This window comes from Ovis canadensis, chromosome 2 (genome assembly GCF_042477335.2).
Source record: "Ovis canadensis isolate MfBH-ARS-UI-01 breed Bighorn chromosome 2, ARS-UI_OviCan_v2, whole genome shotgun sequence".
NCBI classification, from domain to species: Eukaryota; Metazoa; Chordata; class Mammalia; order Artiodactyla; family Bovidae; genus Ovis; species Ovis canadensis.
In genome coordinates, this window is record NC_091246.1 from 10102298 (window position 1) to 10117275 (window position 14978).

At 41.9% G+C, this 14978-nt stretch overlaps 1 long non-coding RNA gene across 1 annotated transcript; it reads left to right on the forward strand.

Annotated features, from left to right (window-relative positions):
- Window positions 1–1045: 1045 nt before the first annotated feature.
- On the forward strand, window positions 1046–14628 carry LOC138434499 (uncharacterized). Its single transcript, XR_011254815.1, has 3 exons — window positions 1046–1112; window positions 11399–11527; window positions 14308–14628. It is a non-coding gene; the product is annotated as an uncharacterized lncRNA (long non-coding RNA).
- Window positions 14629–14978: the final 350 nt, after the last annotated feature.

Below are 14978 nucleotides of genomic sequence, written 5' to 3' on the forward strand. Positions count from 1 at the left end.
TTCATTTCATTATCTAAATATAAAAGCCTCTAATATACCTACCAAAAAGCCTTACAGTTTAGCAAATCACAAGAGAAAAGCTAAGGAGAGTAAAAGAGCCACACAGAAGTGGAGAATATTTGGAATGTTTGGCAGGCATTTTTCAGAATGTTAAGACCACTTTACAAATAGTAAGTAAATTTCTTTTTCTTTATAATTTCTATTAATATGAAGCAAGTCTCCCTCCCCCTCTTGAAATAGACATTGGCCAAATATTTAAGGACATTCATTTGAAGGGTTACCAACTACACCACGAGCCTGGACTCTGTGTGGTCCTTAATCCCTCTCTGCCCTTAGGTGAATCTCTTCCCCACTCTAGCTTTCCTTTCTCAGGGGTAGTAAGAGGCTTAAGGGAGAAAGTGGATTTTGAAAAAGTACCACAAAGTGCTTCAAACTATAAACTCAACAAAGGAACAACCAGAGCCTAAAAGGTCCCCAGGCAGCATTACTGGTTCCTGCTCCTGGGGAATTGTCCTGGCCGAGAAACTTGGCTGACCTTGAGACAAAGAAGCAACAAACTAGGCCAAAACTGCCATGCCTGTACACTAAACCCTGCCAGGAGTCTTTTAATACTTTGCTAGGCGCTGCTGGAAACGTGGAGATATTTACTGTAATGTTTTCCTCAAAGACCTTACAAGCTGCTGAAGCTAGTGACCAGAAGTCTGAGTCTGGAACTAGACTTGGTTCCAAAATACTCTGCCATCTAACAGATGGTGGGCCCTAGCAAGTTGCGGGATTTCTCACATCACTGGCTTCCTGGTCTGTAATGTGGACAAAACAACTTTTCTGGTTAAGATTTGTTAAGACAGAACCTTTGTTCCTCCCACCATGTTTCCACATGGACAGAATGCCTAGGGAGTAACATTTTTGCCATGCCTTTTCCTCTCCAGGGGAGGAAGGAGTTAGTGATTATGGAGGAACAGCCTCTGGACTAGGTTCTCAGTGGGTGGAGCTAATTTATTAAAAAGGCTGCATGACTGAGGCTGTTTCTTTTATTATCTCCCTGCTCCACACCAGTTCGAGGCAGAAGTGCTGAGTAAATAGGAGACTCTGAAGCCCAAATTTAACACGAGGTGAGCTGTTCCAACTCTAAACTAAAAAGGGGTGTGGGGGTGCAGGGAAGATTTTTAGCAAGTTCTTTGATCAGAGGTATGGAGATAAAGACACATTCTCCAGTTAATCAGTAAAAACCTAACATTGGTCTCTATTGGCCTCTCTCCTGGATCTTGTTTCTCAATTGGTCCTCATTTTGGAAGGGAAAGAGGGAAATGTTTCTTGTTGAACCCCTAAAAATCCACTAAGGGAATTATGGGGGAAAAAATGAGATATGTGTGTAAAGCATCTGTCTATCATAGGCATCCATAAAAGATTACTAAAGTCATTTTAGTTCCGTTAGTAGACCAGAGAGGAGGGTCTCCATATACATCTGAGATTCAGGCTTCAAGTAGAGGCTTCTATGGGGAGAACAAGCATAAATTGGGCCTCCATAGGTGAGGAAAGAAATATTAGGACATCATGGTTGGGAACATTTACATGAGTAAAAGTATGGATATACGAACACTTTCCAGTTCAATGTAACCTGGCTCCTACTTTTTCAACATTTCTTGCCTTTTGTCCATCTTTGATGTAACCTTCTCTCTTTCTGGAGTGAGTAGTCGAGCTTCCATCTTCATCCACCAGGGTCTTTCTGTTCTCACAGCCTTCATCCACAGCCTGTCATTCCCCAGTATCAGTCCTCTCTTTCTCTCTCATGATAATAGAGGCTTCCCTGAATGAGGATGACACTTCCCTGCCTCCCTTGCAGCTTGGTATGATTATGTCACTCAGTTCTGGCTAAGGGGATGTGAATGAAAGTCAGGTGTGCAACTTCTAGCTCAGACCCTTAAAACAGGGAGCTCTGCCCTTCCTGTTCATCTGTCCTAGCCATGTGTGCCTAGTCACTCAGTCGTGTCTGACTCTTTGTGATCCCATGAACATTAGCCCACCAGGCTCCTCCATCCATGGTATTCTGCAGGCAAGAATACTGGAGGGGGTCGCCATTTCCTTCTCTAGTCCTTTCCATGTAGGGGGCCTCATCCCTGCCCTTCTTCCTGGGAGCCTTTCCTCACGTAAGAGCGACCAACAGTGAGTCATCTTGTGTCATGGGGACTAAAGATGTGTCCTCAGGATGCAGAACAATCTAGAAGGAATCAATACCACAGGCAACTTTGTAAAGCAGAGCCCCTTATTAACCATTCTGGAGAAGGGAAAGGCTACCCACTCCAGAATTCTGACCTGGAGAATTCCATGGACAGTCCATGAGGTTGCAAAGAGTCGGACATGACTGAGGGACTTTCACTTTCACTTATTAACCATTATGTAAACTACTGTGATTTGGTCTCTTCACATGCTGCCAGAATGACTTCAGTCAACACTGGTGCTTTTCGATGTTCTGTCGGGGAAGGCTCTTCCTGGAAGAGGAAAGGGCAAGGATACATTTCCAGGTAGAGAGAACACTGTAGATACATAAATGAAAGCTAGAGGGACCCCTGAAAATACCTGGGTATGTCTGGGGTTAAGTTTGAGGTGGAGAAAGAGTGGGGAGAGAAAAAAGAGGCTGGCAGGGCCCAAACCTTACAGGTTTTCCTGGAACTCTGCCTTCAGCCTCTCTAGATAGCACCATTAAAATAACTGAATTTCTGTACCCTTGAGAATGTACCTAATCAATTGCTTATTAATATTTCCATGTCTGGAACATTGAGTTGATCCATAAAACCAATGGGAAATTTTCAAATAAAGCCATTAATGGTTTCTGCACCACTGGGCCTTAGACAATATGGTGAAGTTTTTCTCAAATATTAAGATGTCATCAGCAGCGCCTGATCCTTGGACTTGAACTCAGAAATAACTTCAGTGAGAGTTATAAGCATAGATCACAGTGCATGCCCTCAAGTTATTAAGGTCTCCTCTCCCTCTCCTGGAGTACAAAAATGGTATTCATTCTCTTTTGTAATCCACACAATGCCTAGGATTACAAATTGCACCATGTAGACATTTGGTAAAATTTAGTCAAATTGGGTCAGGCTAATACGTTCCTTAAACTTCTAGTTAGTGGAGTTTTATCCAATCGGATATTATAGTTTTTTCACCCAGGTTTGTACATATGCTTACAAATTTAATTGGATGGAATCGTAGTTTTTCTGGGAATTATTGCTATCCTCCACAGAGCCACTTCTTCACTCTCATAAAACATGCCTGACAAAAGAAAAGGAAAAATCCCTTGTTATGATGATTGGTGCCTTATTTCTGTGTTTTCCTAGAAAGCAAAATCAAGATATATGCTTGGCATATTGGTTTTTGAAAGCAACAGCAGCAGTTTTGTCAGAGAAACAGACTCATGAGTACTGCCGGCAGTTTTCCGGCACACCATTGGTATGTTTTGGTTTTTTTTTTTAATCATTTTAGGCTAATCTCCTTGTATATCAAGGCAGAGGGCCAATAGGTACTCTCTCAGATTGAAAATAGTTTAAAATTGTAAATGATGGCATCTCTTACACACTGCTGAGTCAAGATGACACTGTTCACTTATGCCTTATCTATCCAACAACCTCCAATTCTCTCGCTCCAAACACAGAGCAGCAATAAGTAAAATGTAAGAGAGAATCCTAAAGGAAATCAATCCTGAATATTCGTTGAAAGGACTGATGCTGAAGCTGAAGCTCCAATCCTTTGGCCACCTGGTACGAAGAGCCAACTCATTAGAAAAGACCCTGATGCTGGGAAAGATTGAAGGCAGGAGGAGAAGGGGGTCAGAAGATGAGATGGTTAGATAGCATCACTGACTCAATGGACGTGAGTCTGAGCAAACTCCAGGAGGTAGTGAAAGACAGGGAAGCCTGGTGTGCTGCAGTCCATGGGGTCGCAGAGACGGACACGAATTAGTGACTGAGCAACAGAAGAGAAAATGTGGAGACATAACCCTGTTCAAAATCAAGAGTGACATCTCCATGGACTAGAAATGAAAAGCAGGAAGAGAGACATGTCACAGTGAGCATCCAGGGCTCAAGACTGGGGAGCAAACTGGGGGATGGGACATAATTTGGATCCTAGAATATAAGAGAAAGTAACTGCCTCCAATATGGGGGAGGGGAGGGGGCACCAGAGCCAGGCTCTTTGCCCCACATCAGGAATCTGAAGGGGTACTTTCTACTCTTGAAAGGAAGCTGAAAAAGTCTGTGTCAGCTTCCAAGGGTTACATTTCACATGAAATGGCAAGCTCAAGAAAGCAGGGAGAACAGAGGCTTACAACCAGGACCTCCCTCAGTCAAGCTGCTGACTCAGTGGAAACATCTGAAATATTTATTGCTGGGCTAGAGCCCCAGGCTGCTGATGTAAAGAGCTGGTTCTGAACTAAGAATCTCAAGAGGTAAGATGGAGACAGCCACACATCTATTAGGCAGGGAGGAGTGCTAGGAGAGAGACAGTGATTTATTCAAGATCAACCTGGAAATCAAAATTTTTAAAAATGCATGAAAAAGTGATATCAGTGAAAAATGGCAGAGTAATGGCTTCCAAAAGTTTTCTTTTCCATAAAAGCAATGAGAAAACTAATAAACATTTTCAAAATCAACTTTTTCAGAAGTCTGAAAGTTAATTAAAGGCTTGTAGCACTCTGAGGATCATTTCTCCAAGAGAAACATCTTACTCTTGCTAAGAAGAGCAAGTGCTATGGCACTTTAATTTGCCCTAGTCCCATCTCACACTCTGCAGCTCCACAGTAACCATGAAAATCAACAGCCTATGGTCACAGGAAACACCAGCAGCCTGACAGCCACCAGGGCAGAAGAACAGGGTTGAAGCTTCTTCAGATCCCAGAGGACTGTCATCATTTAACCTGTCTAGTGGTTGCTCAAAAGATTCCACTTAAACGACTGCCTTTGTTCGACTTAGCTCAAAGCTCACACAGCACTGAGGAAAATATCTACCAACCCCTAGATTTCTATACTCAGCTAAACTGTCATTCCAGAAGAAGGGTAAAATACAAATGTTTTCCCTGTATGTACTGTTTACTACCCATTGACTTTTGCATCAGGAAGAAGTCTGGAATCAAACAGGAGAATTCAAAGAAAATGATAAACATAGAAACTGGTAAAATAGGTTAGCAAATTTAACTATTGACTGTATAATAATCATCACATCATGTCTTGTATATAAACATAGAAGTGAAAATAAGGACCTAGACTGTAATAATAAGGAGACTGACAAATCTATGTGAAAAAGTGTGCAAACATCCTTGACTTTCTCAAAAGATGAGTAGAGATCCTGAATAATTTCAGATTGTCTTAGAGAAATCAGATATGAAATATACACATTAAGTTTTTAAATGTTGCCACTAAAGGAATATAAATAAAATCTATGCTTCCTAATCAGCAGAAGCAAAAAGGGGAACAATATGTAGAAAACTTTACAGAACAAAGGCAAGAAAGAAAAAAAAAATGTAATTCCAAAAACCAGGGATCAAATAAACAAATTAATAGCAGAAGACTATCTGATAAGAAATAACAAAGGTTCTGACCACTTAAAGTTTTTCATACCTTTAATCTCTTTAGAGGAATCTTTAGCAATAAATCTTGCCATTTTTGAAGAAATGTTTATCTGATAAATTCCATCCCATTTATTTCTCTGTGGTTAAATTCAAGTATAATTAAATGGAATACTTTCAATTTTAAACTAGCATGGACTGTATAAAGCTTTCCTTATAAAAATCTTTCTTTTCTCTCTTTCTCCCCCATTTCTTCTCTCCTTTCTCCTTTTTTGGTATATTCACACACAGATGTTCAAATAGACGTAACAAAACTGAGCAACTGAGCACACACACAATATACACATAGGCTGCTGTTTATGGCAAGCCCTGATTTTTGCACTGGGCCAATTTTGAGATGAACCCCAAAGTTCAAGGTTTATCATTAGAAATTCCACTTGCCCCAGAGGATTTGTGAGACAAACGGACGTTGCTGATGTTGTAGGAGAAAGAGCGGCAGTGCTTGCTGGGCACTCTGCTGCTAACAGCTTAACAAATCCCACAGACCCTCCTCAACTCCTTCTCCAGTGTCGTGATCAACTAGGAAGGGCTGCTTCCTTCCTGGACCCTTTCCTTCCCTCTCAGTCTTCTCAGCATTGGATTCTAGCCCCCCAGCTGCTGTACCCTTAACCCCTTTCCCTTTCTTATGCAAGGCAATTCAGCTTTGTTGCAGCCCTTCCAAAAGTCACATTACCTGTATCCATCATCTGGCTCAGCAGTACAAGAATGTCCAAGTAACAACGACAATGAATAACAATGGACCTCTTTCCTTTCACACAAGAAATGACAAGGGAACACAAAACTTGCCATAAGTTCTAATCATCAGTATTTTTTCAATGAAATCATATTGCTGAGAGAAAAATTAGAATAAGATATTGAGATGCTTTCTCTCAGAGAGGGAGGGAGAGAAGAAAAATCATTGTTTGGTTTTAATCCACATGATTCCAGCCTTGGTGATAACTGGCTTGGGGTGAGGGTAGGGATCTATACACGGAAATTACTATTTTTTTATTGCCAGCTTGTTATTCTGTCATATGTTGTTCTATAATTCTATCAGTTACTTCCAATTTATGGGTTTTTGTGTTCTTTTTTTAGCTTTCACTTTTTTGCCTTTGTAGATGGTACCTTTTTGAACAGGTTTAGGAGCTTTCAATAAAAACACCAAAATTCCATCACTTTACCACAGTATTATTGTTTTGATTTCCCTTGTGTTCTATGTATTTATTTACAGCCATTCCCTAAGATGAATTCACCCACCTTTTGATGCTGCGTTAAATCCATTTGGATATCTTATTCTTGCTTTCCATCTTTTTGACAGTCTACACTGATTAAATCGTCAGCATTTCATAAGTGATATTTCTATCTTTTAAGACATTCATATCTTTCTTGATCCACAACCTTGGTGATGGGATTCTAGTGAAAGATCAAGTCAAAAGGAGGCTTTATAATTGATTGTACTTAGTGCCTTGGGTACCATTGAAAAGTGCATTTGAAATATTAAATTTTGAAGAAAGGATTTTTAACGAACATCCTAACAAGTCCTTAAATTATTCAAAAGTAGATTAAGGAACAAATTACACACACAAGGATAAAAACAATCCCATAATCAAGGGATGGTTCAAATGTTTAAAATAACTCTTAGAAATGAAATTATCAGAAGTACCCTTAGACAATTAGATAACAAATACTTAACATGTCAAAAGATGATAAAATGAAAAAGAATATGATAATTGAATAGATATAAAAACACCTACAGGCATATGGGTGAATTTTCAGAGAATTGGTTATTAGAGGAATTGATGATTATGCAACGTGGTTTTCAGGGATTTGACCTGTTACCATTTCAACTCAGTTGCAATCTGAATATTCATTCGTATTCTATTTCCTTCTCATTTCACATTATAACTAAAGCATTTCTTTCTTTGTTACATATTCTTTATGAAATTAATTGCTATCTCAATGACGTTTGTTTTTTTCTGATTATAAAAGTAATACGTGTTTGTGACAGATAATTTGAAAAATACACAAAAAGTATGAAAGAAAAAGAAATCAACCATAATCCCGTCATCTGCCAATAACCATTGTTTCTTTTTAATGAGCATCATCCCAGTCTTGGTGGTGTTGGGTTGGGGTTTAGGGAGGGGACCTATATATGGCAATTACTATTTTTTATTGTCAGTTTATTATTCTCTCATAAATTGAGAGATTCTCTCTCTCCATAATTCAATTAGCTACTTCCATTTCTGGTTTTTTCTTTTTTTTTTTTTTTAACTTCTGCTCTCTTGTCTGTATAGACGGTACTATGTGGAACAATTTTAGTCATATAACTCTCTGCCCTGGTTGAATTTTTCCCCCCTCAGGAAAACTTCCTTAGAATGGGATTATGGGATCAAAGGGCTTCCCAGGTGGTTCATTAGTAAAGAATCTGCCTGCCAATGCAGGAGACTGGGCTCAATCCCTGGGTCTGGAAGATCCCCTGGAGGGGGAAATGGCAACCCACTTTAGTATTCTTGCCTGCAAACTTTCATGGACAGAGGAGCCTGGTGGGCTACAGTCCATGGGATTGCACAGAGTCGGACACGACTGAGCATGCAGGCACAAGTTTTATGGGATCAAAAGTTCTCATTACATAAAATTTCAATCCCCAGACAGTTCAGAAGAGAAAAGTGAGGCCCAGGGAGGAGAAGAGACTTATCTACAATTACTTAGCCTTTGAATAACCTAGCACCCAGGTCTCCCAGCTCCTAGCTACCCAGGACTCCCACCACTGAGCCTATTGAGGGTAGGAAGACCTTCCAGTTATCAGGAATCCATTATTGTTGGAAGCCTTTCAGTTTGTTATTCTTCTCCCATTAAATTAAAGACACTATAAAAGTTTTCTAATAACCAAATCCTTCAAAATGAACTGTTTGAAGGCTCTGAAGTCTCACCCTGGGGCAAGACATTTACAAGGCTCAAATAAATCTTCCGCAAAGCCTTTATAGGATCCTTAAAACCCAATTCCACCACAAAATGCTTGTTTTTATTATAAATTGAGTTTTTATTATCAGCACAAATGCTAACAGTGCTGCTGACATGGTAAACAGGAAGCACATGAGCAATCATAAATATTCACACACCTCTGGCAGAAGTAATTGGTACCTAGGGCAAGAGTTCCGGCCAAATTCTGATGAGCAGACCCAGAGAAATGAAGGATTCAAAATGTGAGACAATCCCCTCAACCCGGCCCAGCTGCGCACACACACAGGAAAGGGCTGCGAGGGACAAAGACAGCAAGAGGATGGTGGCTCTGTGGGTAACGCGAAAGACCTGGGCTGGAAGGGTCCTGTCTGCGAAAGGGGCAGGATGGGAAGACCGAGACCGCCAGACACCGCAGGCTGACCCACCCTACTTCCTGCCTGTTTTGACCAAGGTAAAATTCACAGAACATAAAATTCACCACCTTTTAAAAAGGTTTTTTTAATGTGGACCATTTCTTTTAAAGTCCTTATTGAATTTGTTACATACAATATTGCTTCTGTTTTATAGTCCGTTTTTTTTTTTTTGGCCTCGAGGCATTTAGGATCTTATCTTCCCTACCAGGAATTGAACCTGCACCCCAGGCATTGGAAGGCGAAGTCTTAACCACTGGACTGCCAGGGAAGTTCTTTCACCATTTTAAAGTGTGCAGGTCGTTAGGCACGTTCACAATATAGTCCAATCTTCACCTCTGTCTAGTTTCAAAACGTTTCATTACCGTAAAGGGAAACCCTGTACCCATTAAGCAGTCATTTCTCATCCTCCCCTCTCCCCTGCCCTTGGCAACCACTAATATGCTTTTGTCTCAATATTTCGTATTTACGGAGTATGTAATATGTGACCTTTGCCCTCTGACTTTGTTCACTTAGCATAGTGTTTTCGAGGCCCATCCATGTTGAAGCACGTGCCAGTGTTTCTCTCCCTTTTCGGGGACGAGTAATATTCTATTGTGTGGACCTGACACACTGCGTTCATTCATTCATCTGCTGATGGGCATTGGCACTGTTTCTATCTTTCTGCATTTATGAGTGGTATTTGCAGTGGACACATGTGCAAAGGGAAATCAAGAGCAGCGGACACACGTGGAGCTGTTCAGAGGGGCAACTCCACAGGACAGACCAAAGGGCTGGATGCCAGGAGCAAGGGAGAGAGAAGCCAGGAATAGTGCCTACATTTTTGGCTTCAGCAATTGGGTTTCTGTGGTGACATTCATGGGGACAGGGAACCCAAAAGAGGAGGTGAGCACGATGAGGTCCATGTTGGACACACAGAAGTGGACGTGTGCCTGGGGAACAACCAAGGGGAGAGCAGTCCCTCAAGGAAGCCCCGGTTTTATTTTGCCACCCCTTAGAGTCTGGTGATGTACTATCCTTCCTGTGGACAGCCTGGCCTCAGTATTTACTCAAGAGAGTTTGTGGATTGAATAAAGGAGTGGCTGACTCCTGGTCCCTACACACACCTTGCTCACTTTACTGTGCACTCTTCCTTAATTTCCTCCCTTCACCTTTTTAAATCTTTCCCATCCCACCAGGAGCCACCTTCTCCAGCAGTCACCACCTCGGTGCCCAGTCTACAGACCCCAGGGCAGGAGCCGTGAGAGTTCCAGAGGTGGGGATGGGCAGATACACCTGTGAAGGCAGCCTGCAAGGGTCCAGAACCATCAAATCCTTTGCCTTGGGCTAGGCTTCCCTGATAGCTCAGTTGGTAAAGAATCTGCCTGCTATGCAGGAGACCCCAGTTCCATTCCTGGGTTGGAAGATCCTTTGGAGAAAAGGATAGGCTACCCACTCCAGTTTCCTGGCCCGGAGAATCCCATGGGCTGTATAGTCCATGGGGTCACAAAGAGTCAAACACAACTGAGCGACTTTCACTTTCATTTTCATTTCACTTGGGCTGGACACAGAGACAGGGGAGGGCCTCCAGATCAGGGTCTGGGCTCTGAGGAAACTTCAGTGGAGAAGGCCAGCCAGGCTCAGTAGGTCAGGGAGCACGGAGCTCTGGCTGGGGCTGTTTCCTGTCTGTTTGCCCAAGCAAAAGACTTGGTGACGGCAGCCGTGAAGCCAGCAGGCCCTGCCAAGGCGGCAGGGATGGAACACGCAGCTGCCTATGACATGGGTCAGTGTGTCAGATGCCAGAGCCAGAGGAGCCAAGAAGCGGGACTCACACATCCCAGCCCCTGGAGCAAAGGAGAGAGCAGGGGCAGAGGGACAGGGGATGGCAGCTCGCTCCAGCAGGCTCCCGGTCCTCACGAGTCCTTCACGTAGGTGGCTCACTGTCCCCGTTGTACCTGGTCCATTGCATGCTTAACCCTCCCACCCCCACCTTTGCTCCTGCCAAAACGCCATCCATGGTGCCGTCCCCGGTTCTCTCGGCCCGTCCCCATCCTTCTCCACATGTAGAGCCTCAATCAGGTGGATGCTCAGTCCTCTTAGCTGTCGCTTCCTTTGGTTCACACCACCTCCTCCAGGGAGCCCTCCCTGAGCACCAATAATCCTTCATCTGAGGTAGCCAGTAGAGTTCAAAGGTTATCACCCTGCCCTGCAGATTTTGGACATGGCAGCCTCCATCATCTTGTGAGCCAATCCCTTAAAATCAATCTCTCTATATCTGTACACACACACGCATGCATACATACACACTACTGGTTCCATTTTACTGGAGAACCCTGACTCATACACACTGGAACCCAGCAAAGGGCCTGAGTGAAGCCCCATCCCCACCCCAGATGGTCATTTATGTTAATTCAGTGAGGAGTTCAGGGGGTCTGTCTCTCACCTGTAGGCAGAGACCACCATCTTCACAGCCTCTATCAGTTTCACACCCTGTGGATCCACGCGGTGCTCCTGGCTGGGCTGAAATGAGAGGAAAGAATAAGACCCAAGATTCTTAACTCAGGCCGCCTGGAATGAGGTGAGCTTTCGGGGAGGATTTAAATCTGGAGGCCCTCATATTCTCCCTTTGACTTCCATTCTGGTTCTATATTTTGGAACTAGTCTTTGTTCAGTAAAAATGGTTAATGACAAATTAACATTTCTCTCCCAGCAAATACAGTGTGGTGAGCAATCGTCTACATGCTTAGGTAACATCTGAACACCATCATTGGGTTTTGGTGTCTACAACAGCTTCCTATAAATAGATGTTAAAAAAGACATACTTTAAGACTTACTCTGCAGTTATGATTATGAACATCTGTTCATATTTACAGAAGACCCAGATTAAGTTAGAAAATGTCAGAGCAAAGAATGTACACGGAAACTCCCACACCCTTCGGGTTTTACTTTAATCCACAAAGGTGTTGGGAGACTCAGGGCACAGTGCTTCTTGGGGGGCAAGTTCATGATCATTAAAGCATGAAGGAGCCCATAATATCAGTGGTCCTCAACTCAGGGACTTTCCAGGAGAAGAAGGCTCACTGTTAAAGACTGGAACTTCACCAGACTTAAATGTGCTTGGATATACAAGCCTTGCCTAGAAGCATGCTCTCAGGTCTTAAACCTCACTGAGCAAAAGAGGCCACACATGACCCAAGAGGCCCTGGGGGAGCCAGCGCCCCAGAAATGGCTGAGCTGGTTTGTGCCTTGGAAGAAAATTGCTGCCTCTGTCAAATGATGTCCTCTCATCCAGCAACCCTGACGCATCTTCATAATATTTTGAGACTAATCTTGACATGCTTGATCAAGTTTCTGGCAGAAGTTTCTCCTTCTGTTTATTTATTTGATTAATTTTTATTTCGTCAAGAGCTCACTCTCAGGACAATTGGACAGGAAAGCTGGCTCATTCTGCCTGAGCTTCCTTGGTGCCTGACTTTTTCCTACAAGTGAACTACATCTTTGGATGTCCACAATCATCGATGTATTCGTAGAAAATGAGGCATTTTCATTAATATGTCTTTTATCACTTCATGGGAAATAGATGGGGAAACAGTGGAAACAATGTCAGACTTTATTTTGGGGGGCTCCAAAATCACTGCAGATGGTGATTGCAGCCATGAAATTAAAAGACGCTTACACCTTGGAAGAAAAGTTATGACCAACCTAGATAGCATATTCAAAAGCAGAGACATTACTTTGCCAACTAAGGTCCCTCTAGTCAAGGCTATGGTTTTTCCCTGTGGTCATGTATGGATGTGAGAGTTGGACTGTGAAGAAGGCTGAGTGTTGAAGAATTGATGCTTTTGAACTGTGGTGTTGGAGAAGACTCTTGAGAGTCCCTTGGACTGCAAGGAGATCCAACCAGTCCATTCTGAAGGAGATCAACCCTGGGATTTCTTTGGAAGGAATGTTGCTAAAGCTGATACTCCAGTACTTTGGCCACCTCATGAGAAGAGTTGACTCATTGGAAAAGACTCTGATGCTAGGAGGAATTGGGGGCAGGAGGAGAAGGGGACAACAGAGGATGAGATGGCTGGATGGCATCACTGACTCGATGGACATGAGTCTGAGTGAACTCCAGGAGATGGTGATGGACAGGGAGGCCTGGTGTGCCTGCGATTCATGGGGTCGCAAAGAGTCGGACACGACTGAGCAACTGAACTGAGCTGAACTGAATGTATGAGTATGAAATTGTGCATGATTTAAGGGCTTCCCTGATGGCTCAGATGTTAAAGAATCTGCCAGCAATGCAGGAGGCCCAGGTTTGATCCTTGGGTCAGGAAGATCCCCTGCAGAAGGGAATGGCTCCACACTCCAGTATTCTTGCCTGGAGAATTCCGTGGACAGAAGAGCCTGGGGGGGCTACAGTCCACGGGCTCGCAGAGTCGGACACAATTCAGTGACTATCATGACTCTTCCTTACCTGGGCTGATCTCTTTTGTTTGGATGGTTATGCTCATTTCCATTTTAATTGTGTCTCCTTTTTCCATTGATTAGATTTACCAGAAGTTTGTACTTCATCTTTTTAAAGACATAATTCATTGTTTTATTTATTAATTCCATGGGGTTTATTTTTTTGGATTCTCTGATTTATTTACTTTAATTTTAATCTTTATTTTTTATTATTATTACCATTTTCCTTTGGGTTTCCCCCCCTTTTCTAGTACTTAAAGTTGTTTTTCTTTTTTTAATGATGGCATTGTTTAAAGTTGTGAATTTCCCTATAAGTTCTGCTTTGTCTGTGTCCTGCAAGATCACCTGTTTATTACTTTCATTGGTCTAGATATGTTCGTAGAGGCAAATGAGATATTTTAGAGAAAAAACAAATCATAAGTAACAAATAAAACCCCTGACATCACCAGAAATCCCATTTCCCAGAAAGATATATTAATGTTTTAGTACACATTTTCTAGATTTTTTCCTTTGCAAATTTATAGACTTTTGAGTTTTTACAAAATGGAGTCACACTGAGCACAATTTTCTTATATGTTTTATCTAAATAATAAAATTAAAATATTTTACCTTGTTCTTAAGACTACATTTACACTCTCAATTTTAATGGCTGTTAAGGATTTATTCCATTGTGCAAATATCCTATAATTTACATCATCGATTACCTACTATTAGAGATTTAGGTTGTTTTCACTTATTCTGTCATCATAAAAAAAGAAACACACTGCAATGTATATTCTTGTCTTTGGATATCTGCTTCCCTCCATGATTATCTTCTTGGGATAAAGATGTGTAGTAGAGTTGCCGACTGAAAGGAGAAGGTATGACTCCAAGACTTTTGATGTGTTGTCTTTCATTTATCCCCAGAACAGGGGGACCAGTCATTTGCTCTCAGCCTGGAGCTCCCCTTTGCATCTACCCTCACCGATACTGAGTGTGTTTAATTTGGGACTATTGGTGGGAGAAGAAAAGGTTATCTAAAAAAAGGTTAGACACAATTAAAACGGAAATGGGCATAACCATCCAAACAAAAGAGATCAGCCCAGGTAAGAAAAAGCCTGAATGTCTTTTATTACCAGAAAAGGTGAGTATGTTTGGACATTTATTTGCCACATATTTTTTGGACTGCCTTTTCACATCCCTTACCCTTTCGTCTTCATTCTTACTAATTTACAATGGCCTTTTGTTCTTTGCCAAATATACTACAAATATTTTGGTCATTCTATTGTCAGACTTTCAAATTTGCATTAAGTATTCTTGTCTTATGGAATTTGTAAAGTTTTATTCAGTTACATATATCAGTCTTCTCTCTTTGCCCATGGAAATGACAGGTGTCATATAAAAAATGTATACAGGCATACCTTGCTTTATTGCAGTCTGCTTTATTGTGCTTTGCAGATTTTGCATTTTTCACAAATTGAAGGTTTGTGGCAACTCTGTGTCAAGCAAATCTGTTGGTGCCATTTTTCCACGGCAGTACTTTTAGATTAAGTTATGTACAGTGTTTCTTTACATCTAATGCTATTGCACACTTATTA